Source organism: Sinocyclocheilus grahami, unplaced genomic scaffold, assembly GCF_001515645.1.
Source record: "Sinocyclocheilus grahami isolate Dianchi unplaced genomic scaffold, SAMN03320097.WGS_v1.1 scaffold654.1, whole genome shotgun sequence".
NCBI lineage: Eukaryota > Metazoa > Chordata > Actinopteri > Cypriniformes > Cyprinidae > Sinocyclocheilus > Sinocyclocheilus grahami.
Window position 1 is genome coordinate 664,239 of NW_015505833.1, and position 27,699 is coordinate 691,937.

The following is a 27,699-nucleotide window of genomic DNA, read 5'->3' on the forward strand; positions in this document are numbered from 1 at the left end:
AGCTTCATCCATCAGGCTGTCAGGAAGCTGAACTCCCTCCCGACCTTGCCCCCCCCCCCCCCCCTTTTCCCCCCCCCCCCCCCCCCCCCCCGACCTGGAGGGTCACCTTCCCGATTCACGCGCACGTCCATCAGCGCTGAGCAGCGAACAAAGACGATCAGGCCGTTAGCGCTACCATGAACAATATTGTTCTAGTGTTTCATCCTGTAGAAAAAGAGAGATGGCGCCATTAACTGGTAATGTCATTAACGAGTAGGCGGCCTCTCAGGACCTCGGGTGTTGTCCTGGCTCTCCGTCTCGGCTCCACCTGGGTCTCCCCCCTTCCAGTGGCTCCGTCTCCATCCCTCGTCCCCAGGGTGTCGTCTGCCAATACTCCATCATGGCTCCCCCCCCCCCCCCCCCCCCCCCCCGACCTGGAGGGTCACCTTCCCGATTCACGCGCACGTCCATCAGCGCTGAGCAGCGAACAAAGACGATCAGGCCGTTAGCGCTACCATGAACAATACTGTTCTAGTGTTTCATCCTGTAGAAAAAGAGAGATGGCGCCATTAACTGGTAATGTCATTAATGAGTAGGCATAAGGTTAGTCCCCTCACATCAGCTGTTCAATGTGACCCCCATTATTCTCAATCAAGTCATCCATCGCGACGCCCCACCGAGGGGCCTTCGCCCCCCAATTCTGCTGAACGCCTTCCAGGAAGCAGCCTCATCCTCCGCAGCGGAGAGGGACATGTGCGCCGCTCCCTCCAAAGGTGTTATGGACTGTTATCAGCAAGACCATTGCATGGATGGCTGCCCTAATTGAGAATAATGAGGGTCACATTGAACATATGGTCGCTGTTGTGTCCCCTGCCCCGTCTCTCCTCAAAAAAAAGAGCTTTAGTCAAAACTTGGCCAGACGAAAAAAAACGCAAAAAGTCTGAGCGACATCACAAAGGACTTTCGCCGTCAACTTTGCGGTGGGTTTTAATGAGCCGATGCCCACTGTTCTGGCGAAGGGCATTGCCGCGGTCGACCTCGGGCTCCTCGGAGAGTTGCGGAAACTGTGGGCTAAGCACCGCTGATAGCAGCTGTGCTCGGATCACACGCGATGACCAGTCGCTCTTCATTAAAAAGACTTTGGTCCGTGTCATTGAGAGCGGAAGACGAGTTTCCAGCCAAAGCGCCCGTCGTCAGATGTGCCCGCCGACTGGCATGCGTACACCGCAGCCATCAGATGCGATCTGACCCGGTGTCAGAAGACATTTGCAGTGCGCTTCAGTGACACAGCGTAAATCGCGAGATTACATGCATTATATATATATTGTACGAGCAGAGTTTACAGTCCTCAGAGATGGCTATGCGATCTGCTTGCGTTTCAGAATAAATCTCGGGAGCCTGTCTGAATGTGTCACGTCTCTTGTCATTTAATACATGTTGCGAAAGGCTTTCTCATGCTCTTGTAATCTTCCTCTGAGCCCCTTATTGTTGTTTCATTGCTGCTCTTTGATAAGAGCGCAACACTCGCAGGCAAATGTGCAGGTTTCAGTCATGATAATGATGGCAGGATGATGGCTGTTATTCTCCAGGGAAGATCCAGTTTCTCAGGCCAACTTGATTAACGTTAGATTTGATTTTGCTCAGTTGATTAAGATTTCAATTAGCACACCTCTGCAGATCTAAAATGCAGGTTTATTAACTTCATCTGTTTACTTGGTTGTCAAATCACTTGGAAAGTTCACCCGTGGCTGAATGGAATCACGTCCCACGGCATTTTCATGGAGGTTGAACTGTAAAGGTATCAATTGATTTGTCTGCTTCTCGGTTGCATGTGTAACATCTTTAGGAGGCTGGATTTATGACCCGTTGGCTACTGAACTGCTTAAGCTATTACAGTCTGTAAGATGTCAACTGATGATCGGATTTCAGATGTGAACAGGTGCAGCGAAGATATTTTAATACCATCAACAGAATCTGTGAATTAGCTCTTAGCAATGACGTTTCATAGTCCTAAACCTTATGAATTACACATGTGGAAATGCTGCGCTTGTCATGGATGATGAATAAGATGAATTCCTCAGTTACGTCACTTTTTTGGAGAGGGCATCTGTCCTGACTCACTTCACCAAAAAGTAGACTTTTTGACCAAAAGACCATATATATTTGTGTAAAATATATTAAAAATGAATTAGAAGTTGACTCAAATATAAGGGAGCATCCTCCTTGTATAAACAGTTTGGATATTTAATAAATACAGTGGCACTTTACAATAAGGTTCATTAGTTAACAATATTTCTACAACATTTAATAATCTTAGTTAATGTTAATTTCAACATTTACTAATGCATTATTAAAATCAAAAGATGTGCTTGTTAACTTTAGTTAATGCACTGTGAATTAACATGAACTAACAATGAACGACTGTATTTTCATTAACAAAGATTAATCAATGTATTGTTCATGTTAGTTAATACATTTACTAGCATTAACTAATGGAACCTTATTGTAAAGTGTCACCATAAATACATTTAAAAAATGTTGGCAATATTTTGTTTTGTTTTATCTGGTACCTTAAAAGGCAAGATAAGACCAAATACCAAGATTATGTTTTTTTAACTACTTTGTGTAGATGGCCTGTATACTGTATATATAATATATGTATATAGATGTACTTATGTACAGATGCACACATTATGTAGTGTATGTACTATATAAAAAATATGTAGTTATGAATATAAATATGCATTTACTTAAGTATATTTTTATTATTTATCTACCTATTTATATAATACCGAGGTAGCATAAACACCATATGCATATAGAACTGTAAAAATAAGTGTGCTAGTTGTTCAATGTGGAAAAAATGGCTTAAAATATAGGGGGCACATGTCCTCCTAGTAAATTCAACATATAATGTATTGTCTCATGAAGCACATGTTTGGGTGTAAATAAATATAGTTTAAAAACCCTGTAAATTAATAATTGGAGTGTGATTTACAAGAAAATACTATTTTAGTCTTGCTACTTAAAAATGTCACATTTAATGCAATGTATTAATTGCCGTTTCTTTGTAATTCTTTGTTAAATTTACTAGTAATTTCTGAGGGAAGATTGTTTTGAAATAATCCTACACCAAGCATTTTTCACTGTATATATTTCAAAATATTCACACATATTAGTTTGGTTATTTCAGCATTATTTCATGCAGAATAGACCGTGCTGCAGTGTGCTGGGGATTGCAATGCATTACAATAAGCTGGAAAAGTCAGATTATTAACATTTGTAAAGGTGAGAGACAAGTAATGATACTAATGACACAAGGACTTCTACACTTTCCAAAGCCACAGTGCAATTATCCAGGAACCCCAGCATCCAAACGACGCTCAGCAGCTCAGACTGAAGCTTCTGTCTGTAGTCACAAGTCGCTGACAATGAAATCTGAATATTGCTGTGCTGCGGAGGCCCCTGGGAAATAACGTCCCTAATTGAATTCTCCATTACTAAACAGAGTTTGCCGTAATGTGACTTCTCTGTAGCTCGGCCTGACAGTCGCTAATGTTTCCCTCATCATCCAGAGGAGAGTCCTGTTGACTCGCAGTCGCTCTCTTGCTGTCACCCAAACCTGCAAGATAATGGACATTTTCTCAATGAATACGTTATCGTTCGGAGGAGAATGTAAATGTGAGGTTTCTCTATATCCAATTATTTCTAATAATGATGTTTAAAGTTTATTCTTGGTGCAACCAATTAAAACATTTTCAAAGTTTTTCTAGAAATAATGCACATATCAAGATAAGATCATTCGTGTAAGCTCATCAACACTGAAGATGTAAAGCTTTATTTATGCTATTATTATTGTTTTGTTGTTGTTTTGCTTGGTTTATTAAAATATAGGTAACACTTTAATAAGGTCCCATTAGTTAATGCATTAACTAACATTTACTAACAATGAAAAAAATAGTTTGTTACAGTATTTATTATTATTATTATATTTTTATTATTATTTAACATTAGTTAAAAAAATAATTCTGATCATTGTCATTTCATGTTAGTTCAGGTAACAGACGCAACTTTTAATTTTATATTACAGGGTTTCTGTGGGTCTTAAAAAGGTCCTAAAACATCTTATTTCACTCTTCCATAATTTAAGGCCTTTAAAAGGTCTTAAATTGGAGCAGAAACTCTTACATTTATAAAGTTGTAGCAATTTAATTTTTGATTTTGCATGTATTACATGTGAAAAGGCTTTTATATTTGCCAAAAATATAACTTTTTTATTTTAAAAACAAACAAGCAAGCCCTGTCCAGATTTAAACAGTAACGCAAAAGTAACCTAACGCATTACTTTCCATAAAAAGTAACTAAGTAACGTAATTAGTCACTTTTTTATGGCGTAACGCAATACTGTAATGCATTACGTTTAAAAGTAACTTTCCCCAGCACTGCAAGTCACCCACGTCTCAAAAATAAACGAAAAAGACTCTGAACTCTCACAGTGCTTTGGAGGGCTTCCCTGAGCGCGTCTGTAACCTCTGTGTGAACCGCTCTCGTCCTCCTGGAAAACCAGCACACAGAGTTTAGCCATTTCAGCTGAAGGTGAAAACAAACAAATGCTCACTTACTCCCCCGCTGAATAATGTCGGGTTTCCGTGCAGGACTGACACGGAGCAGGTTAAATACCTGTGTTGTTGTTTCTGGAGAAGGCAAGTGTCTAGTAAAAAGTTCACAGAATGATAAATCTCTAAGCCTCCCCGAACCCCAGCGCGGCCAAACACGCTAAATCACCGCGCTCCGCCAGCATTCCCTGATTTCTATCACACCTAAAATATTGCCGTCCGTCCCTACGCACAGCAACTGCCACTGTTTAGCCTGTCTAGCGAGACTCATTCTGGCTAATAAATAAATATTTTGGTGTCTGCGACTTTCTGGTTGTTAAAGCTATAAGGGCTCACTTAGTGCAGAATGGAAATATTTCATTAGAGTACTTAACGTCAGCTCAGCCGTTTTGCTGTCTGCACGTTTATCGAGTGTTTGAGCAGCAATACGTCTTTCCGAGACACAACGCATAGATTTCATGGAAAAAGCACAGAATAGGTAGTAATATATACATCTGGTGTTGAATTGCACTTGGCGGCTTACATTTCAAGTATTTGCCAAGGAAAACGGAGCAGAAGAACTTGTGAAAACAGAAGGATGTCCAGTGTGTTGCTCGCGTTAGCTTTATTAGTGTTGGGCAAACACGAGGACTAGCTCAAGACTTCATGCTTCACGATCCAAAACTAGTCCCAGTTTAACGTGTTGTGTTTCATTTATGAGTTATGCCTGGAATATGTCAGCGCCGGTCAAAGAAACGCAGGGCGACTGAATGTGTGAATGTGTTTATAGCTGTTTCTTCAACTACAGACACTTTTATGTCCAGCGGGCTTGTTTTTTTTTATTTTTGTCATCAGTCTTTTACCATACTATTGTCTTTTATTTTTACTACTTTTCAAAAGCCTTTACAAAATTAACACTATGATGATTTAAATGAAGAATGCATCAACTGACATAACCTATAAGCATAAACATAAACTGATTCAATAGTAATTTTCTGAAAAGTATTTATTTATTTATTGTTTGTATGCTTGTTTGTTTGTGGCATCATTCCACTGCAACCGATATGTAATCCCCAAAACAGTTTGTTTCTAAAGTTAGTGTAACTATTTAGCAAATAAATATTGGTTGTGAACAAAATGTTTGTGGAAAAAGTGTGAAATATAATTTAAATGTGTGTATTTATGAAGAAAAAAAAAACATGCTTGTTATGAAATTATCATTAGTAAAACTAGTCTGTCATTTTATTCCAGAGTTCACCAATTTGAGTGAAAATTATGAATATTATGACCAATATTTCATCCCCAAAAAAGTTTAGTCTAACTATGTACCATGGAAATATCACTTATAATATATATATATATATATATATAATCAAACATCAAAATTGTCCTAAGACCTAAAACCAAAATGCATTCTTGTCTTAGGACTATATTATATATATATTATATTATTATATAATATTTGTATTGTGTGTCATTTACGATCAAGCTTGTGCAGAAAGCATGCAAATGTAATTTAATTGTGTTTTTATGATAGAGGAAAAATGCTACTATTCCAAAAGTGTTAAAACATATAATTTCCACCAAAGATTTAACGATCATTAACTGTATAAACTGTTTCAATATTTATTGTATTCAAATTATTTGGAATATCATGACCAATATTTCATCCCTAAAAAGTTTTGTGTAACTATTTGCAAGGAAAACGAGAAAATACCACCTGTGAAAAAAATTAGTAGTGTGTGTTTGATTTACAATCAAGCTCTAATTGCTGTAAGTGTGAAAATATTACTTAATTCATGATACAGTATTTATGATACAGTAAAATCCTAGTTTTGGAATTATCATTAGGGACCCACTTTATATTAAGTGTCCTTAACTGCTATGCACTTACATTTAAATTGATAATTTTATACAGTGGACTTATTGTGCACATACATACAACAATGATACAACTCATTATTCTGTTATTAAGTACATGGTATTTAAAGACACCTAATATAAAGTGGGACCCGATGATGATTGGAAATGGAGTAAAATAAACATAAACTCTTTCAATATTTATTATGACATTTTTGATGTCATTTCCACCACCCTAGCGAGAGTGTGAGCAGTGTGTTTGAGGCTTTTAGGTCCAAACCCGGCCGTATCTCAGCTGAAGCGAACATTTCTGCAGTCTCCGGTTTGCGTGTGTTGGGTTTTTAGCATGCGTTTCCAGAACCCTGAGTGTTATCAAGAGTAATGCGGTAAATTCCTGGCACTGATAAGTAAAGCAGCTTAGGATTATCTTCAGACTCAGGAGTGAAGTTAAGAGCAGCTCTCTCGCTCCGTCACTGTATTATTTCTTCGCTCGGGCTCGCTCACCATTAGTGTCAGCCGCGGTGATTATCCAAGCAAAGCAATGAGGGATGGCAGATAGATGAGGTGTCTTTATTCTCTCGCTCTGTAGATCTCGCGAGCGCGCCTATCTTCTGAAGAGAGGCCAGAAATAATGAGAGAGTCCAGCAGACGCGTCTCTGTCTTTCTGTCATATTACAGCGCGCTTGTTTGTTTATCCAAGCTGGATCTATATTTCACGTTTTAATTGAGTTACTGTGATACGGACTAAAAGCTCCCGCTGTAATAACATGCCAATTACAACAAAGACCTACTTAGAATAAATATGAATATAATGCTGTAATTTATGGCTTGAAACACAAACCGGACCAGGTTCCCTTGACACCATTGATTATTAATTGGAGCCTCAGCCTCAAGGGCCAATTAAACGGGGCCATTTAGGAGCGTCCGGAGGAAGTTAATGGGCATTTGTCAAAGGAATGGCAAACCACTTACCTCCATGGTCTTATATCAACAGGAAATCCAATAGATATTCCCTGACATAATGAATGCCACATATTTGAGCGCTGCCGTGGCTTTATTGAAAACAAGTTATGATTTCTAAAATGGATAGGTCAGCCGTACGGCTGCATTTGCATTTGAAGAGTCAATTTATTTAAGTGACCTTCTCGATGATGTACTGGCCCGGCGTTTGTGTTTCTCGGGCATTTGCATAGAAGTCTGCTTAACATCTCTACTGTAATGAATCCTCACTCTCTCAATTCATTAATGGACCCGAGTCCTGCTCCCGTAACATATGTTCTGTAAATATGCATTGATTTATTTCAACCTCTCATAATGAAGCTTAGAGGAACGCGCAGCGCTTGATGGATGAGTTGCAGATGGTAAACTATAACTCAGAGAACGTACATAAACTTCAACTGGCCTTTACCGTAAAAGCGTCCGTTTCTCAGATCGCCTCACTCAGTGTGACACCTTAGCAAACCGAATTCATTCAAACATGTTTGAAAACAATCAGTATTCGTGCCTGAAATTAGACACTTCGCCAGTAAGTTTCAGAGTAGTTTTTAGAAAGTTTTTAGAAGTTCTCGTTCAAAAAAGAATGCATTTAAAAAATGCAAAATAGAAAGTATTTGTGGCGCTGGAGTTGCAGTCCGAAAGAACGTCATTGATGTGAAATGTAAAGTGTTTTATTGAACCTGAACCACACTGTGGCACTAACCATTTAAGCAAAGAGTAAAAGTTTTCATTCAGAAATAAATGCACTTAAAATTAATTGAGAAAAAAAAAAAACATAATGCCAAATGCTAAGAAGTATGTGTAACTGGAGTTGCAACCTAAAATATACATAGTATTTTTATTGCACCTAAACCACACTGTAACACTAAATAGATAGACAAATAGATAGATAGATAGATAGATAGATAGATAGATAGATAGATAGATAGATAGATAGATAGATAGATAGATAGATAGATAGATAGATAGATAGATAGATAGATAGATAGATAGATAGATAGATAGATAGATAGATGTGGAGTTGCAACCCAAATGAATATCATCAAAGTAAAATATATTGTCTATTTTTTATTGCATCTAAACCACACTGTAACACTAAGCATTTAAATAAACTTGTATAAATACATATTGGGTTACACTTTATTTTGAGGTGTCCTTGTTACAGTGTTAATTAACTACATGTACTTACTGTATGGTTAGGGTTAGGATTAGGGTTACTTGCATGTAATTATGCATAATTAATTGCTATTATAATAGTAGGTATATGTAACACGTGTAACAAGGGCACCTTAAAATAAAGTGTTACCAAATAGTGTGTAAAAGTTTTCATTCAGAAATGAATTCACTTAAAAATATTTTGAAAAATAGTAAAAAAATTATGCAAAATGCAATGTAACTGCAGTTGCAACCCAAAATACAAAATCTACTTTGTGTTTGTATTACACCAAAATCACATTTAAAGAACATTATATGAATAAATAAATATAAATATAAGTTCATGTAATACGTGGAGCTGGAGTTCCAACCCAAAAGAATGTCATTCAATACAGTGCATTTGAATTGCACCCAAACCAACCTGTAACACAAACCATTTAAAGATAATGATACAAATAAATGTATATATTTGTATGAACTTCTGGTGACTTTTGCCATCAATTCATATTTAAATGAAAACAATGGATTTTTATTCCTAGATTTGAAGGGGTTTATCTAGTGTATATATTTATAGGTATTTGTGTACATGAACATAATGTGTGTTATGAGCACACACATGTGTTTGTGTAAGTGTTTGTACACGCGAGCTCAGCCCGAGCGACGTTCCCCTTGTTATTCTCCAGCAGCTGGTCTAGATCACTTCTACAAGCACGCAGCTCATTTACTTATCAAATGAACAGTTAAGGCTGTGTAAATAAACGCACGCCTGACTGATTCCCAGTCTTGAAAACCTATCCAAACCTAATGTCTCCGAGAGATCATTCATTACGATGCAGACGGTGTGTGTGGCTCCGCTGCAGGCGCACAATCATCCAGATCGACACATTTCGTTCTCTTAAGAGCTGCTCGCTTATGGCGTGTTTGTTACTCGGCGTACTATTTGTCAGTCGCTGTGCTCTGAAAGCGCTGCCGCTTGAATGACTGCCTCAGTGTTGCTTGAAAGCTGATGCATAAGTAAATAAAACGGTGGGAGTTAACCAGTGGGAGTTTAAACTGTCGAAAGTTAAACGTTTCCTCAGAAACGACACTCGTGAGCGGCAGCGCTGCTTGTCATGTGAGTGAAATAGGATTTCGGTGGTGGAAGAGTGAACTGCTCCTTTGGGTGGACGTCATAAATTCCAGCTAATCATTTCTCCAGCGCTGTACTCTGTTTGTTTAAGGCCCGGGTCGTTCCCAGCATGTTAAAGATAGCAGCAATAAGCATTTTATTGGCCCTCGTGGATAACAGCCTTCTGCTCCTCAGCCTCTCGACATGAAGAATATGAGCAGAGCGAAAATCCATAAAAAACACATGTAAAAATTATCTGCTTAACTTCTATATATAGCCCATTTCCACTGGTTTCCACGCTGAAACAACAGCACTGAACTCCGAGTCCTTTAAAACGGGTGATTTATTCTTTACGAGGTGATGTTAACATAAGCAGGAGGAGCGGCGTCTCAGCTCACAGCGTAAATGCATAGAATCCGTCAGAGCGACAATAGTAGCAGCCGTTCTGAGGACGCGAGCGCTCGAGTGCAAATGAGCCAAACGAACTTTAACACTGCAGGAGATCAGGCTCTCGATCAGTCATGGCGTGCACGAAGACTGTCAGAGAAACTTTTTAAAGGTTTTGCCACTGGAGGCCCACGTGCACAAAAATGTACCACATGAATCGTAATAATACTTAAGCAAATAATGTGTATTTGTACATTGGAACACAGACTTTTATAGTTTCTCAATCACTTTGGCTCACTTTCTCAAAATAGATTTGATTTTTTCCTCAAAATGATACGATCAGATAAATCAGATTTCTGAGCAGTTAGTTTCTTGTTCACACCAGGTTTGAACTGCGTGATTATTTACAGGGGTTTACAATCATTGCCCAATACTTAGGTCACTTTTTCAAAACTCTTCACGTAGTAAAGCACAACAGCATCTGTGTGGGCCAAACTGTGGATCATTTTCCATTGAATTATTGAAACATGAACTCTTTTCTCTCCTTCAAACACAAAAAACACAGAAACTCAATGTACCTGCAGGCCAGTTTGCACGTTTACATACTCTTTCAAAACCGTTAAACTGCAGTTCAAATCCTCATATAATACAAAACTGAATATGACTGCAATTTGCTACAGTAATAGTGAGTCTAATTTTTGTTTTGTAAAGACATTTTACAGTAGAAAACACATTTACTGGCTACCATTCAAAACATTGTGCCCATTGAGCCACACTTATATATAAATAACAGAAAAGGAATCAAATAATAAATAAGTCAAATAGCACAAAAAAATAAAATACACGCATAATGCACTGTACAAAATGATTTTTCGAAGTTAAATAAACCAAAGATTATTGGAGTGTGTTTCACAATAAAATGTGACCTGTGCTGGCAAAATGAGTCACAATGAGCACATTTTCAAAAATGAGTTATTTTATGTTCAGATTCTCCATTAAAAGAGCTTCAGAATTAGATATGATTTGTTGGAATCGGATGACAAATGCCTGAGCTACACCCGTCTGATGTCGACAGAGTCAGCAAAGCTAATTTTGAGAAAAATCGAGTTCAAGTTTTCTGAAGGTTCCCAAGCAAAATCACTGAAACGTTGCATCTTTTCCTCCACTTCTTTTCTTAATAATAATTACTATATTAATAATCACAATATTGCTATTTTTTATTTGATCTTTGTTATTATAAATAAAAACAGATGCAAAATATCGACAAGACAAAAAAACAGTAGAACAAATATAAGAAAGAAACAAATGATGCATCACCTTTTTCATTTTACATCTAAACAAAAGCATTCAGGAAAAAACTAATAATCAAATGTAAAAATCCCTTTAGTGTGTTCATTACAAATAACTTGATTATTAAAACTACAAAAGCAGTTCAATCAAGAGCAGCGAGTGATTCCCTATTTTCTTTTATTGTTATATTAACATTAATGAGGCGGCCTATATTAAGACCCACTGTAATGCACGGATCTAATATAATGTTACACAACAGATGTTTTTCCCCAAACGGTCACTTAAGACATAACAGATTAAGTTTGCGTGAATACTTAAATACTGTAATTCTGTGTATATGTATATTTATCGGGATTGCGCGCTTTGGATGACAGTCAGCGTGAGATGCTTTGTGTTTTATAGCATTGAGTAAAAAGCAGAGGCTCAACTAGCGTGGAAGGACGGTAATGAGGACGTGATTGTGAGAGAGTCTTCCCGAGGGGAGCCGCTCAATGCCGTGGTTCGATCACTCTTTCCATTTCCTCTCAGTGAGCTGTGGGACGTTTCAGCGGCGGAAGCTGCTCTGTGATTCACATTTGCTCTGCTGCACAATTTGGCTTTTTTGCCTGATTTAGAGGAAGAAGGAAACGAGGCATTCATTCCAGTTCTTATAAGTTGAGTTAAACGCCGCTCTAATGGGTCTGAGGAGATCGAGCCGTCCTGAAGGGGATTTGGGACCTCTCTAGAATCCAGCAGCCAAATGAGAAATAAAGCACACAGGCCTGAAGCTTGGCTTAAAAAGCAGAGGCTCAACTAGCGTGGAAGGACGGTAATGAGGACGTGATTGTGAGAGAGTCTTCCCGAGGGGAGCCGCTCAATGCCGTGGTTCGATCACTCTTTCCATTTCCTCTCAGTGAGCTGTGGGACGTTTCAGCGGCGGAAGCTGCTCTGTGATTCACATTTGCTCTGCTGCACAATTTGGCTTTTTTTGCCTGATTTAGAGGAAGAAGGAAACGAGGCATTCATTCCAGTTCTTATAAGTTGAGCTAAACGCCGCTCTAATGGGTCTGAGGAGATCGAGCCGTCCTGAAGGGGATTTGGGACCTCTCTAGAATCCAGCAGCCAAATGAGAAATAAAGCACACAGGCCTGAAGCTTGGCTTCATAAAGGCTCATAAGTGCTCACTTCTCACCAGATTAAAGCCCTTCTGTACTTTAAAGATGGGGAAGTAAAGCTGTCAGATATTTTGGAAACTTTCAGCCTGATATATTTGGCACGTTTCTGTTTTTCAGTCACTCAGGGTCTCTCAATGATCAGACTCGCCAACACTTTTATACATTAATAGAATAGTTCACCCAAAAATGTAAATTTGCTGAACATGTCCTCACCCTCAGGCTATCCAAGATTAGGATGAGTTTGTTTCTTCATCAGATTTGTAGAAATGTAGCATTGCATTAATTGCTCAGCAATGGATCCTCTGCAGTGAATGGGTGCCGTCAGAATGGAGAAAGGGTTATTATTGATTATGGACTCATGATTTGACTAGAATCAACCGTTTGACGTTAAAAACGTCTTAATGCTGGATGTGTTTCAGCTTTTGTCTTCTCCAGATGTTAACTGATGGACTGGAGTGCTGTGGATTATTGTGATGTTTTTATCAGCTCTCATTCTGACGGCACCCATTCACTGCAGAGGATCCATTGCTGGGACACTGATGCAATGCTGCATTTCTCCAAACCTGATGAAGAAACAAATTACATACAGACAAATTTCATTTTTGGCTGAAATATTCCTTTAATGTTTAGACTGTTAAAATTAATAATCACTATGATCTCTATATGTGCATAAATCATTTGATCAGAGCTTCAAATCACAACCTGGCCACTTCTGTCTGAAAACAAACAGTATCATCTTTATATTCACAAAGACGGCTGGCAAATTAGATGGAAAGTAAATTGACTTGTTCATAATACTAAAAATGTGCACTCCGTAAAGATAAAGATAATAAAAATCAATATGACCCTGATTAAGATAAAACCCTCTGATGAATAATGTGATTAATCATAATTGATCAACTTCTCTAATAATTAGAAATTATTTTTGAATATGCATTTCATCTATTAAAGTGATGAAGGCTTTTGTAAACAACTGGCTGATTTACATAATTCATTGATTGTAAAGCCACTAACTTGATTGAAGAGAATTTTTGCCTTCTGAGTGAAGCTCCAAACTGCAGAACAAACAAGACCGGGTGTGTTTATTGAAGAAAGAGAGAGCGTTTCTCCCTCGGAGTTTCAGGATGTTTGCTTTCAACCTGTTCTTATGATGTAGCAGCAACTTTAAAGCATGTGTAAGACATCATTAACACAATCATCTTATTAGGGAAACTCGTCTTAAGATGCATCAGGAACACATCTGACTGTTTTTATCGTCTCCACTGGACCGATATGTTTTTTTTCATTCTCTAAAACTCAACACTGACACACATTAATCAGTCTGTGTTAATGACTGTGTTCCTTTCATCTGTAGCTGACTGATGTATTAAATTAAGTCCCATGTCATTAGCTGGGATTTTAAAGTTAAGGGACAAACATCTACTAATAAGGCAAAAAGAGGCCATCCCGCAACATCACAGGAGTCGTATTTTACACTGCAGGGACACGCGGCACTCGAGATGCTGTCGTATTTGTGTTGGTAGAATCTCATTTTGTTCTCACTCTGTTGCATCTGCTGCTCCTCGAGCGTTATGATGAATTTAGCTGATAGTTTCAGAAATTAATTTTCCAGGCATTCCAGGCATTTTGCTATTCTGTCCTCCAGGATTGGAAAGTATGAGCACAATTTGATATCAAAGTTTATAATTCTGTATCTGTATATTTGTAATTCTATATCAAGAGTTATTTTTATTAAAAAAATAAATAATAAAAACATATTTTTCAAAGTTGTAGGTAAAACAACGATTATTGGATAATTAGTTACAAGAAACTATTATTTTTGTTATTCTGCTTTATGTTTAATTCAATGTGTTACTTGCTGTTTATTTGTGAAATTCACAAGCAATTTCTGAGTGAAAATTGTTTCTACTCCTTTTATTTATTTATTTACTTTCAGTGTACTCTATCACTAAAAGGTTTGCAGTCAACAAGATTTTTTTTTTAAAGGAAGTCTTCTGCTAACCAAGGCTGCATTTATTTTATCAAAAATACCTGTAAAAATGTGAAATATTATTACAGTTTAAAACAGCTGTTTTCTATGTGAATCTCTGTTAAGCTGTAATGTATTTCTGTGATGTGCAGCTGTATTTTCAGCATCATTCCTCCAGTCTTCAGTGTCACATGATCTTCAGAAATCAGTATAATATGCTGATCTGCTGCTCGAGAAACATTTCTGATTATTATCAATGTTGAACACAGTCGTGCTGCACAATATTTGTGTTGAAACTGTGTTGCATTTTTTTTTTCAGGATTCAGATGATTAGAAAGTTCAAAAGAACAGCATTTATTTGAAATAGAAATCATTTGCAACATTATAAATGTCTTTCCTGTCACTTGTGATCAATTTAATGTGTCTCTGATAAATAAAAGTATTCATTTATTAAAAAAAAAAAACATCTACTGCAGTATAAACTCTACAGTAAAGAAAAAAGAAATATCCAGGCTGACGCATTTCTGCTGCCCTGGAAGCACTGAGATCTGTAACACTCGTCTAGTGTTTGTGGAGCTGTCCGCTGTGAATACACTGCAATCAGTAAGAAAAAGTATGATTTTCTCAGCTGTTCTAAAAATCGTTCTGATCTAGTCTTTTCAGTTTTCTGATGTGAAGGGAGGCGACATAGTAAAAGATGGTCAGAGAGAATAAATAATGACAAATGCATGTGTGAGGAGAGATATCTCTCTTTGTTGAGAGAATCGTCTGCAGTCAAATTAATTAGCTCTCAGCATCCTGTCAGCTCCATATGGCCCTGCAGCGAGGAGCCGATGCTCCAGCCTGTGCTAATGTGCCTCGGCTCCAGTAAAGCACCCTGGCACTTTCCCCAGCATCCCTGTCCAAGTCCTCCCCATTCCTGTGGGCCCACCAGCCGACAGTCCATTTATAAATCATCACCTGCCTCAGAATGCCACCCATCAAACCAAATAAGGAGCCGGTGCTAAGCGGCCAGCTAACAGCGCAGCTCCTGAGCCATCGTGTGATTGCAGCTTCTCGCGAGGCATTTTCTCCCCGAGTCTTTGGCCAGGAAAGAGCTGTTGGACTACAGATGAGGTCGTGGAGGTGATCTCAAGTCCAAGCGAGTAACAACCATGGCTTTTATTTAGCTGGTGCGGCGCTCTTTTGCAGTGCTGTTGACAGGCCGGCTGTATCTTCATAGACATGCTGCTGGAACCGCTCCTATGTAAAGCTGATGTCAGCCATAAAAGTTAACAAGCAAATCCATTGTTTTGTATCAAGCGAGGCGAAATGCAAATCAGTCTTTCTCTTAAATATAGTGGCGGTATACATTATGTGACCGTTATTAAATGTGGTCAGAATCTGTTGTTGGACCAAGCCAACCGTTAATTCAAGTATCAGTACTGAGAAAGAAAAACCTTCCTGCAATAGATTGCAATGCAGTCATTCCTTGGATTCCTACAGTAGCATTGATACTGTATGTATACTGTATAAAGGCAGTAAAAATGCTGCTGCATTGTTAGTTCATGATTCCAAATATATTCAGAAATGTTAAAACAAATATCTTCTAATGAATGAGAGAAATAATTCACACCAGTTAGCTGCAACCAGACACATAAAAGTCTAAAGTTAAAGTAGTTTTTTAATGTTTCTGAAAGAAGTCTCTTCTGTTCATCAAGGCTGCATTTATTTGATCAGAAATACAGTAAAAACAGTAAAATTGTGAAATATTTTTTCTAATGTAAAACAGCAGTGTTCTCTGTGAATATGTGTTAAACTGTAATGTATTTCTGTGATGTGCAGCTGTATTTTCAGCATCATTCCTCCAGTCTTCAGTGTCACATGATCTTCAGAAATCAGTATAATATGCTGATCTGCTGCTCGAGAAACATTTCTGATTATTATCAATGTTGAACACAGTCGTGCTGCACAATATTTGTGTTGAAACTGTGTTGCATTTTTTTTTTCAGGATTCAGATGATTAGAAAGTTCAAAAGAACAGCATTTATTTGAAATAGAAATCATTTGCAACATTATGAATGTCTTTCCTGTCACTTGTGATCAATTTAATGTGTCTCTGATAAATAAAAGTATTCATTTATTAAAAAAAAAAAACATCTACTGCAGTATAAACTCTACAGTAAAGAAAAAAGAAATATCCAGGCTGACGCATTTCTGCTGCCCTGGAAGCACTGAGATCTGTAACACTCGTCTAGTGTTTGTGGAGCTGTCCGCTGTGAATACACTGCAATCAGTAAGAAAAAGTATGATTTTCTCAGCTGTTCTAAAAATCGTTCTGATCTAGTCTTTTCAGTTTTCTGATGTGAAGGGAGGCGACATAGTAAAAGATGGTCAGAGAGAATAAATAATGACAAATGCATGTGTGAGGAGAGATATCTCTCTTTGTTGAGAGAATCGTCTGCAGTCAAATTAATTAGCTCTCAGCATCCTGTCAGCTCCATATGGCCCTGCAGCGAGGAGCCGATGCTCCAGCCTGTGCTAATGTGCCTCGGCTCCAGTAAAGCACCCTGGCACTTTCCCCAGCATCCCTGTCCAAGTCCTCCCCATTCCTGTGGGCCCACCAGCCGACAGTCCATTTATAAATCATCACCTGCCTCAGAATGCCACCCATCAAACCAAATAAGGAGCCGGTGCTAAGCGGCCAGCTAACAGCGCAGCTCCTGAGCCATCGTGTGATTGCAGCTTCTCGCGAGGCATTTTCTCCCCGAGTCTTTGGCCAGGAAAGAGCTGTTGGACTACAGATGAGGTCGTGGAGGTGATCTCAAGTCCAAGCGAGTAACAACCATGGCTTTTATTTAGCTGGTGCGGCGCTCTTTTGCAGTGCTGTTGACAGGCCAGCTGTATCTTCATAGACATGCTGCTGGAACCGCTCCTATGTAAAGCTGATGTCAGCCATAAAAGTTAACAAGCAAATCCATTGTTTTGTATCAAGCGATGCGAAATGCAAATCAGTCTTTCTCTTAAATATAGTGGCGGTATACATTATGTGACCGTTATTAAATGTGGTCAGAATCTGTTGTTGGACCAAGCCAACCGTTAATTCAAGTATCAGTACTGAGAAAGAAAAACCTTCCTGCAATAGATTGCAATGCAGTCATTCCTGGATAATAAATGCATTTTGTTTACTGTTGTAATATTAATAAACTATAAGAATGTTTAATCGTTTTATTTCAACTTCATGAGTTCAATTCGTTAACAGTGCACTGGGTATCATGAAATAGCAATAAACATTCTAACATTTCAAGTATAAATTCACATCCCTTATGAAAACGAAATACACTTGTGCATACTTTTAAAAAGAGTATTTATACTTTACAAGAATATACTTAAGTGTGAACTGAATGTGATGTTTCACACACCTTGCATTTTAATTGAAAATGTATAGTTTGAATTTATATTAAATGCAATTAGCTGAACTTTAGAGTGCTTTTGACCCACTTAAGTAGGACTTAAGCACATCTTTACACGTAATTTCATAATGACTTCTATTGTCTTTGAAATATGGTTAAAGTGTTACTGCTGAATGTGCTGACAAGCATTTATGATCAACTAAAATATACCTTAAAGATATTTCTGTTGGAATCTGGATGTTGTGTATTTAAATATATTTCTAATTACACATTAATAATGATGATGTTGAAATGAAAACACATTAACATTAAATGTAATATCAAATAACACACTAAAGTTAAAATTAAAATTAAGTATTTTACATGTGCTTTAGTATGTTAGTCAAAATAAGAGCACTTCTTTAAAACATGACAAACGATTATTAAAACATCATGATTTAAAATGTATTTTAAATGAAATGTTTCAATTGACATTATCACAAAGTGCACTATTTTAAAAGTCTACTTAAGTGTGTTAAGACACATTAAAGTGTCTCTGTTTAAGTCACTTGCGTTGCCTTTTACTTCATTAATATCATATTATCTGCAAGTACCTTAGTTAAAAAAATATATACTTTTAAGATTTGAAGTGTGTAGTGTAAAAAAATACTACTGAACTAAATTAACAGTAGCATTGATACTGTATGTATACTGTATAAAGGCAGTAAAAATGCTGCTGCATTGTTAGTTCATGATACCAAATATATTCAGAAATGTTAAAACAATTGTGCAAAGTGTTGTCGTGTGAAGTTCTGAACGTGCATATCTGAAAGCAGTGCTGACTGGTCAAATGGTTTAATAAAAATATGCATCAACTATTAATTAATTAAATTAATATGCATTCACTTCAATGAATTACTGAACTTAAGGAATAGTCTGCCCAAAAAAGAAAATCCTCTCATTATTTATTCTCCCTCATGTTGTTTCAAACCAATAATGATGTTCTTTTTTTTTTTTTTTTTACATTCTGTGGGATTGTTATCTATCTTTGTGCAGTTCTTCTCTATACAACAATCAAGGTCTGGGAATATTGTGCCTGAGTTGCATGGACAAATGGTCCTTTTGAAGCTTTTTAATGGTTTTTAAACGTAACAAACATGTTATGTGTATGGAAAGGATGTTCTTCTGAAAATATAACATCATACATGTTTGGAATGACGTGAGGATGAGCAAATAAAGACAGAATATTCATTCTTGGGTGAACTGTCCCTTTAAACGGTAACTCTATCAGAACTTGTGCTTTATTGCAGATCACTGCAGGAACTTTGTGATGGGTTTGTGTGTGGCGAGGCCGATCCTCTCATCTTTCCACAGGGCCTCTACACACCTTCACCTCATGCTAACGCTGTGTGCTTTCAAAACCTAACGCAGTTATGAGCACCAAACCATGTAATGTTGCACGCTATCCAATAGACCCTAACCTGTCATGGAGGAGCCTTATATGTTCACACTGAGGAAAAATCAGTTCTCCATTATCCAATTGTAAAAATGAAGGCTTTATGAGTGTAGCTTTCAGTGCAGAACAGCTCCTGAGGGCCCATAGCCCAAAGAAAGATCATTATTTTAACAGAATTATTCTGTGATGGAGTATCAGTACATCTTAACACAGACTCCAACACATTCTCTCCTCAAGGCAAAGATACTGAGATTAAAGCTGGCACACTAATTCAGAGAAAGCTCGGGCTGTATATGAAACGCTCCTCGCAGTGTTTAAATCAAACTGAAGCTTCCTTTCTTGTTCCGAAAGGCTGAAAACCCAGCCTTTTAGTCTTCAGTATTCAATAGTATAGCGTATGCAAATATTATTGGTTGATTGATCTGTGGAGCATCCTAATATTATTAGAATTAGTTTGAATAACGTCTGACGGAAAATTTAAAATGGCATATGCATTTAGTGACTGATGAGGAGTTTAATAGAAACGATTGCTTCCGAAAGCAAGTCATCGATAGTTGTCTGAGGGAAATCGATTGAATTGATTGGCTGAATTATGTTCCACTTCAGATGCAACTGTAAAACTGTTCAGCTTGTGCCACGAAGAAATGAATAAGAAAATGGAGGGACACTATTGTCATTTGCACCTACAACTGTTCGGTTAGCAGCGTCAGTGAAGATCTACCTAATCATCGTTTAAAGTACTTCAGCTACAGTCAAGCTGAACTGAAACCGTGAACTGATTGATTCATTCTGTGCTGTGTTGGAAATGCTTGAACTAATTTGGCGTTCTTGGTCAAAAATGACTGGCCTACAAAAAACGCTTATACATTTCTTGGTATGATATATTATTATCAAATATTGAGTTACACTTTATTTTATGGTGTCCTTGTTACAGTTCAATTGCGCATTTACGTGGTGAGTAATATTAATTAACTACACTTATGGTTAGGGTTAGGATGAGGGTTTGGTTTGGGGTTAGTTGCATGTAATTATGCATACTTTATTGTTATTACTATAGTAATTACATGTAACAAGGACTGCGTAAAATAAAGTCTTACCACATATTGGATTCAAACTATTTATTTGAACTGATTGATCATAGGCCAATGAAATCATCGACAGAAATTGGCATTATTTGTGGATAGTTTTAGCAATGTTCACTCAAACCTGAGGAGCCTAAGAAAACAAGTTGATAAAAAGATCGAATCCAAGATTTGGTAATGAGAAATGTATTTATTTGTTTGTTTGTTTATGAATGACTGGGAACACTGGGAAGTGTATCACGGTTACAAAAAAATGGCACAATTATCAGTAAGTTTTAGTCGGATGCAATAACATTAACTAGTTTTCAGGAAAAATAAAATCCTCTCAAGTTCCAAAGGACCGGGAGAACAACATGAGGGTTTAAAAATGATCAAAGGCACAATTTTTATTTATTTATGAATTGTTTTCTGGCACAATACACTGGCATTTTTGAAGTGACTGAACAAACATAATTAGGCTGATCATATTTGGAGATACGTTTGGAGGAACTTTACATCAAAAACTACTGTTCACTGAAAACTATTTTCACTTAGAGACTGCTAGTAAATTTCACAAATAATGGCAAGTAACACATTGAATTAAATGTGAAATTGTGAAGTAAAAAGACATACAAAAGCATAATCCAATAATCTTTGATTTGTTTGCAGTGTTGTGATAAACACTATAGAAAACAGACACTAATGCAGCATTTTCCTACACAGTTTTTTTCTCGGGAAAAGTGCATTCTAGTTACACTGTTTTAAAAACAGCTGGGCGTCTATCGCAGGTTGTTAAATTTACTGAAATGTGCTGCTGTAGAATTTAAATATGCACAAAACCGTTGTTCAGCATTATTGTCCTTGCATAAAAACATGCACGTGTTTTTATATGAGCGTGTGTGTCATATCTTCTTTGCGGGCCGCTGGAATTACGCCTCAGCAGAGGGTTTGCCCTCCCGACCCAGACAGGAGCATGTCGCCGCCAATCACCCCCTGCTCTGTCACTGTAGCTGGTGTAAGCAATTGGCCCTCATCCGCCCTGGAGTGGACACGAGCATCAGAGTGATGGAGCCGCCTAATAACACCTGACACAGCAATACAGCATGCCGTGATCTCTCACGGCCCGGCAGGGGAGGCAGATAGAGAGAGAGAAACCAGGCCCTGCTCTGAACACAGATTACGTCTGCTTTTGAAGAGTGACAACATGTGGCGCAGCGGCTCAGGGAAAAAAAAAAAAGGTGGTACAGGGATTGAGACGTCCACACAGTCTGAGGCTCATGACCTTTTCCTTAACCTCGAGAAGTTTTCATTTCTTCTGCCTCTACTTCACAATCACTGCTGTGATATGACAAATAATACAGTAGCAATTCGTACAGAATTCAAACGATGTTCGGTCGTCATTATGAGTTCATCACATTTTATGCTGACTTTAAATTTAAAACGACGTGTCAGTGTCATTTTTGTATTATTTATATTCTATTACAGTATTATTCATATTTTTAATTGGTCTTTATTTTATGTTTTGAGTTTTCGTTTTTAGTTTAATTTTAATCATTTTGTTATGTGCTTGTCATTTTTTAGCATTTTAGCTTTAACCTATTTTGGTTTTAGTTTTAGTAATTTAATTGCTTTAACTTATTTTATTTCAGTTAGTTGCCAATGCAAATTTTCTAATTTTCTTACATTTACATTTTTCATCCAGTATTTATATTTGTGAGCCTGCAGCACAAAAGCAGTGTTAAGTCGCTGGGGTATATTTGTAGCAATAGCCAACAATACATTGTATGGGTCAAAATTACATCACTGGAGAGCTTATTTATTCAGCTTCCAGATGATGCATAAATCCCAATTTCGAAAAATTGACCCTTATGACTGGTTTTGTGCTCCAGGGTCACATTTTAGTTTATTTCAGCTTTATTTTAATTATTGTAAACATTGTTTAATAGTTTTTAGTTAACAATATTAACGCTGAAAATTGTAATACGATTGATACCAGCAGCTATACGTTCAATAAATGTATTAATTTTAACAACTGGAAATGTTTTTTTTTATTTTTAAATTGGCAATTTTTCATCCCTCTGAAAGCAGTATCCCAGCGGTATTATTGCTCTGTGTTATAGTTATGTTGGAATTTGCTCTTCTATTGATGTGAACATGCCTTAACTGTAGCAACTTCAGTATTAATATGGCATGCATGAGTATAAAATTAAACCCGCAGTGCGTCCGATCAGAATTTGGGCCCAGAACTCTGAAATGAGTTTGACACAGAACAGCTTTGGCTTTGAGAAACATGTGGATGCCTCTTATACGTCTAATATTTCCGAGCTCTTCTCTGAGCAGTGCTTTTGGAAAGCGTTTGGTCGTTTCTGTGCACATGTGCAGCCAGCGAAGAGGCCACTGGATGTTTGGTGCCAGGTGCACATTAAACACTCGCCGAGTCTGCCCAATCTTTGCTGTTAACCGCGGGGAATCGCGCACATGGGAAAGTTCTCATCTCCACTCTTGCATTCAGAGATATGTAACAATACAATACATGTAACTCATTTAACAACGGGCCCCTGCGGTGCAGATCTGGACGACTTTACAGTAAATCTGCGCTCTGGGTTCATGCAGTCAGACGGTGGCCTCTTGCCAGGCCGAGCGTCCAAACTCAGACGACATCAAACGGTGGGGACGGTCCACGTGTCGTATCTGACGCTGCCAGCTGACAGCGATCATCGACCCCGGAGCAGATGTTGCTTGTAATAATCCACGCTTGAGAGAGAGGCATGCATGCCAGGTGGGGAAGCCGGGATGCTCTCGAACTCGCTCGCTCGCCTTCCTCACAAAACCCTTTTTGGCCCTCTTGTAAAACAAAAGATGCTTTGAGGTATTGGGTTTCATCAAAACAAAGAGCGAGGGAGTGGAAGGGGGGCGGTCAGCGCAGACTTTAGAGGCACAGACACCCGTTAAACAGCGAGGAACCGAGGGGGAAACGGGACAGTGAGGGTAAGTGACACCCAAGGGTCCGCAGGTCTGGAGAAGACCATCAAAGCGAGGTAAGAGCGGGCTTGAGCGCACGTAGGACGGGTTGTGACCGTGACAAACTATCAAAAAGGGCGCAGAAAGGCACAGAGACTCGTGTCGCCACGCCGGAGTCCCTTGCGCAAGGGCGCAGCTACTGTTACCGGCTGCTAATGGAGCGCTGCTATTTCGGTGGCATTGATTGACTGCTGGCTTCCTCTGAGTGAGCAACTTCTCAAATCATGAGAAAATGGATCATAAGCACTACGAGGAGGCACGCCGGAGCGAGATGAGAGAGGATCTGGGGTGAGGAGCGAGTAGAGAGAGGTGGAGATTTGGAAATGGCTCTGCTGTCGGAGGAGGAGGAGGAGGAGGCATGGATGTGTGGTTCCTCCTCTAGCCTTTAGGAGGCGCAGTGCTTCCACTCCACAGACGTCTGGATTGTTGTTTCTGTAAACACAGGGACTGCTTTTAAAGAACTTCCAGAGCCTCTTCATGCTGCTTTTATTTATATATAAAAAAAATATACTACTTATTTTTTTTGGTTTTGCACATTATGCATTGGTTTTTAGGACTGTGATAATTTAAGATTCTAAGAATATGACTTTAATAATGTTTTAAAAATCAAATGCATGCCATATGTTACATAAAAAATCATTATAGAGACAATATAACTGTTAGAATAAATCTGTAATAAAACATTTTACATGCTTAATTAACTTTTTTTTTTTATGCAGATTTTCCAAATTTAATAATACTATATGTGTCCCTGCAGCACAAAAGCAGTGTTGAGTCGCTGGGGGATATTTGTAGCAATAGCCAACAATACATTGTATGGGTCACAATTATACATTTCTCTTTTATGCCAAAAATCATTAGGATATTAAGTAAAGATCATGTTCCATGAAGATATTTCCTACTGTAAATATATCAAAACTTAATGTTTGATTGGTAATGTGCATTGCTAAGAACTTCATTTGAACAACTTTAAAGATGATTTTCTCAATATTTAGATTTTTTTGCACCCTCAGATTCCAGATTTTCTAATAGTTGTATCTCAGCCGAATATTGTCCTATCCTAACAAACCTTACATCAATGGAAAGTTTATTTATTCAATATCTCAATTTTGTACCCTTATGATCGGTTTTGTGGTCCAGGGTCACATATTTAGTCTGAATTTCCGGGAACCAAACCAAAAAAAACCCCAACAACACGCATTTAAAGACAAATGCACTTTGAGCGTTTCATGTTGTAGCAAACAACGCTTTATTTCTGTCTTCCTTTGTTTTAAACAGACTTTTGTTGTGTTTAATCTAATTACTTTAATTGTGAAAGGAAAACAGCGTATCTTTTCTTCGAGCCATGACTCATTCAATTACAGAATTACTGAAATCGCTAATCTATTCAAATTAATTGCACTATAAATCTTATGTAGTCACCATAGAAAACATATACATTTGGCTCCCATTGTTAGGTCGGCTCAAGTCGTTCTCCTTCAAACAAATACACTTTTCAGCAGCAGTATGACTAAGAAATTAGATTAGCCTCTATTCACTCAAGATGCAGGACACACACATTTCTCAAACAAAAGATAATCGAATGAAAACACGCAGGTATGAATTGCTGATGCCTCGTGATGAATGGATGGTAATGCATGTCAGGGATGAGACGTCAGGGCAAAGAGGAGTGTGTATTATTGTCTGATAATTTATGTTTATTCAAATCAAAATCTCTGTAGAATTGTATCAGTGGCTAAATACTCGCATCATCGCAAACAGAAAATCAGCTTCTGTGTGTATTTATTAAGCTTGAATATAGAATTAAAATCTGTCATTACAGATTTTAAGTCAATTTTTTATTATTATTACATTACAGATTTTTTATTGCAAATGCATTTTGAAAAATCATGATCTGTTAATTTTAATATGTATTCAGACTTACATTTATACATTTGTGCTTGCAGTTACATATTCATCATTTACAATTTACATATTCAGATTTGCATAAATCTATTTAAATTAAAACTGTATATTAGTGTATATCTCTCATAGTTATATCTATAATCACCTAAAATGTTATAATGACAAGTTTAGAGAATTATATCCACATTAAAGGTCATAAATTTCAAAATCATGTTATATAATTTACAGTATGATGGTTTTGACTTCTTCACAACTCCTACCAAATTCAATGCAAGAAAAAGAGTCAAGCTACTGAATTGCTGAATGAATAAACAAACGTTCATGTTTTCCTGGAAATATAATCCAAAAAAGTGTTCCACTTCAGAGAACTGATCAAATTAAGCGTCTCGTTGCGAGTAAAAATGATATTCGAAATGTCACTAACATTATTTCACTGTGATGCAAAACTGTGAGTAGAAAAATGACAGCCGTAGTGCTTTTAATAAACCTGTTAAACCGCACACACACACACACACACACACACACACACACACACACACACACACACACACACAATGAGAATCTCCTAAGGTGCCACCTAAATCACACACTTCAGAAATAGCTAATTTTCAATTTTCTTTTCTTTAGCAGGCTGTAGGCTTTAATATTTTCCCATAAATGACATATTCCTATTTGAAGAGATTTTTATTTTTTTTTCTGCTAGCATCTTGGTTCCATGAATCCTCGGCATTGTCAGCGGCACACTGGGGTCGGATGTGCATAATGGACTTTAACTAATGTTGTCTTTGATCAAGCTTAAAGGTGAGAGGAGAGAGGGACTGTGGAACTAATGTCCATCCCGGTGAAACCCCCCCAACACACACACACACTCACACTTGCACAGGCAACGGCCTACAAATAGCTAACCAAGGTGACTCAATCGATCTGCAGCCATGAGATCTCTCTGTAAAGGGACGGGTGAAAATTTTGCCATGCATTTGGAATCAGTCTCAAGGTGGTCAGCAATCAGACCAGCACAAAGAGTGTGTGTTCCTATCAGAAGAAAAACATTGTAGAACATTAAAAAATGTATTTAATGTGTGTGAGTGTGTGTGTGTGTGTGTGTGTGTGTGTGTGTGTGTTTTAAAAAAAAAGTGCATATATTTCTTTAGTATGAAGATTTTATTTTATTTTATGTTTGTTTGTTATTTGTTTATCATCCCTCACACACACACACACACACACACACACACACACACACACACACACACACACACACACACACACACAGGTATGCTGGAGGAAAGGGCCGCTGTCTGCTGAAGTCGCTGAAGCTCAGTTAATTGTCCTAATCTTAAATCTAATCAATAGAATGCAGCATGCGTTTGTGTAGTTTAGATTAGGTAAGCATTTGATTCCTAAAAAATGTAAATTGATCGTCTGTTGGACATTTTTAAATTGGCGTAATGGGCAGCGTTTAAAACGTGGTTTGTATTGATTAGATTAGGTTCTGAATTGGCTGTGTTAAATGGTTTTACATGGATTAAAAATCCTTAGATGTTATGTGCTACATAATATTCTGTGCTTTATTTAATAATGTACAATGTAGTTGGTTTTATAATCAATTTATTTATTATTAAATGGACGTTTTAAAATAGATATATATTCATTTCAGCTTTAATGCTTTCAATTCACCTTATTTTATTTTGAAACAGCATTTATTGATGGTGTGTGTGTGTGTGTGTGTGTGTGTGTGTGTGTGTGTGTGTGTGTGTGAGTGTACCTACATAACCATAAACACATTTGTACCTAAAGGTGAGCTAAACCTGACAAAACCTCCCAAAATCTCCTTTTTAGGACATATAATTTGTAAAATAATAATAATAATAATAAAGAGAGAGAGAGCGTGAGAGAGAAGATATGAAAATTAAGTAAAAACAATATCAAAACCAACAATAACTAAAACCATCACTGGAAAAACTCTCTAACAGGGTGCTTGACAAAATATATCGATAATGAAAACAGAACAAAATCAGCACACCTAGGCTCCAAAACTGTTATAACACTGCTGTGCGATAGTCTATTTTTTGTATTTTTGGAGCCTAGGAGTGCCAACGATTTTTTTTTGTTTTCATAAAATGAAGTAAACAAATATATATATTTTTAAATATAATCTAAAAAGGCAAAAAAAAAAGTAAAATGTAAAATTGCCAGTAGTTTTCTGTAAGGGGTAGGGTTAGGTGTAGGGTTTGTGTAGGGCGATAGAAAATACAGTTTGTACAGTATAAAAACAATTAGGCCTTGGAGAGTCCTCACAAGGATAGTGAACCAGACATGTGTGTGTGTGTGTGTGTGTGTGTGTGTGTGTGTGTGTGTGTGCTTGTGTGTGTGTGTGTTTGTGTGTGGGTGTGTT